The sequence below is a fragment of the Choloepus didactylus genome (assembly GCF_015220235.1).
Source record: "Choloepus didactylus isolate mChoDid1 chromosome 11 unlocalized genomic scaffold, mChoDid1.pri SUPER_11_unloc3, whole genome shotgun sequence".
Classification (NCBI taxonomy): domain Eukaryota; kingdom Metazoa; phylum Chordata; class Mammalia; order Pilosa; family Megalonychidae; genus Choloepus; species Choloepus didactylus.
Window position 1 is genome coordinate 1,750,865 of NW_023637580.1, and position 2,443 is coordinate 1,753,307.

Here is a 2,443-nt window from a genome sequence, read left to right on the forward strand (position 1 = left end):
AGTGTGGGACAGAGTGGTTTGAGGTGAGTTGGTAGAGGGAATTCGCTGAGGCAATATGGCCAACTGAGCTAAATTAGGCTGTCTTTGTGCTACAAACACATAAAGATTTTGGATAATTCAATAAAATATTTAGGATATAGCTATAGATATGTTGATATAAAATCTCTGAGCTGCAAAGATTATTGATGTCCTATTCCAAAATCAATAGCAAGCCCACAATACAGGTTATTTTAAAGGAGGTGGTACATGTATGGATTTGTAAATATTAACCATTCATTAGCAGGGGATATTTAAGAAGTCAGGATATGGAGAAAAAGGAGGTTTTATAAAAACATGTAGACATATTTTGAGACAGCCTCTCAGCAGAAGAGGAGGTAGTGTGATTGCCTGCCCATTACACCAAATACATGAAACAAAGACCCCCAGAAGATACTGATGTATGTCTGAATAAATACAAAGAATACAAGGTGACTAATGTTTTGCCTCTGCCTGGGAAAGCAACAGGGTGAGGAAAGATAGAGAGATGCTTTTTGACTGTATTTCAACAAAAAATTTAAAAAGGAAAAAAGCAAAAAAATTACAATGTCTCCAATAAACTCTCAATGGCTTGGGAAAATTTAGTTGTATTTAAATACATAAGGCAAATGCAAACATTTAGCTCCTAAATCTATTATTGTGACTATTTTGTGAATCTGGAATAATATAAAAATAAAAGCTTGCCAAGAAAAAAGCATAGGGAACATAAGCAGATGTCCTCGGTCATGTGACCTCTGCTGCCATCCGACGATGTTAATGGACAATTTGGCCTCATTGCTAGAATAAACCAGTATTGCTCAGAACAATGCAAACTACTCTGTTTTCTCATTCACAGAAATTAGGCACACATTAACACAAATCACAGAGCATAAGATACAGCCTGATATTCCTTATTAAATATTTCTTATTGCTGTTTAAACTACACGTGTTTGATTCTCAGAGACCAATTATAGCTATTTCTTATCCCACATTCATTCTTCCCTTCTTCCTTCCTAAAATAATTCCAGATTGGTCAGGATTTCACTCCTCCTTCTGCTTTAGAGGAAAATGACTGAAACTCCAATCCCAAGGTCTCAACAAACTTACCTTTGGGAATCCAATTCCTCAATGACAAAGATTGGCTTTCGAATGGACAAATGAGCAAGTTGAAAGGAGTGTGAACCAGGATGCGTTTCTGGAGGTCTTGTGGTAGAAAGTAAAATTCACTCACATGTACACACACGAATGTCTGTGAATGGTGAGTGTGTATATCTGTGTGAGTGTGCATGATATGAGCCCAGAAGTGCTTCCTTCATTTCTTCAATAAGTATTTGTTCATTGCCTTATGAATGCCATTCACTATTCTGGGTCTATGAGTACACAAGTGAAAAATAATATCTGTATTCTTACAGTCTATAGTTGCTTTGGGAGGAAACTGTTAACTAATAGATAGATGATATTAGTGGAGAAAAATACATCAGTTAAAAAAACAGAAACTTATAAAGTTATTTTCCTTGACTCTATCCAGGAAGCCCACGTGATGAGGAAACACTATGTAGCATCTTGCAGGACATTAACCGGTGATCCTGATGGCCCCCAGGGGAAGTTCAGAGGAGGACACGGGTGCAGAGTCCCCAGAGGACAGTTCAAGGGTCCAGCGTGGTTGGAGACAAATGAGTGAGGAGAGAGGAGCAGGAGCTGAGGTCAGAAAGTCCTTTGGGTCTTTAGTGTATGCTGAATAAAGTGGGAAACCATTGGGTAGTGTGAGCACCAAAGTGGCATGGGTCTGACCAATGTTTTAAAAAAAAACATGATCTGCCTGTAGGGTGGATAAAAGTTTGCTTGGGCTGTGGACAAGGATGGGAGCCAGGGTTCCTTTGGAAAGCCATCTTCTCATGAGCCTCAGAACAGAGTGGCACAAGCAAGAAGGCAGAGCTGAGAGACCCACGGGGAAATTGTGTCATACTGGACGGAAATGCACCCTAATCCTGTCTAACCTGGGAATTCTGTTTTCATGACTCAGTAAAATGTCCTGTAACTAAGATAACTCTAGTTGCCTTCTGTTGCTTCAGGTTCAGGATCCTGTTACAGTGACATAGAGACCTCACTAAATTCCAAACATGTGAATTGCCTAATTTATATATCATGATCACATTGTAACAAAAGTTGAAACTAAAAAAATAATGAAGCCATGGTAAAACTAACTTTGGAAATGGCAAACAAACTTGGACTATAATAGGAATTATATTGTGTAGAACTAATAACCTGTAGTGAGCCTACATACATAAAAATTTTGCCTTTATTAATGCACAAGAAGGAATGAAAATAAATGGTGAAGAATGTGATTCAAGTTTTAGAAAGGATATTATTTAACTGTATGGAGCAAAGAATTATTCCTTAAGAAAAAAATGTGGAAAGTGAACAAACT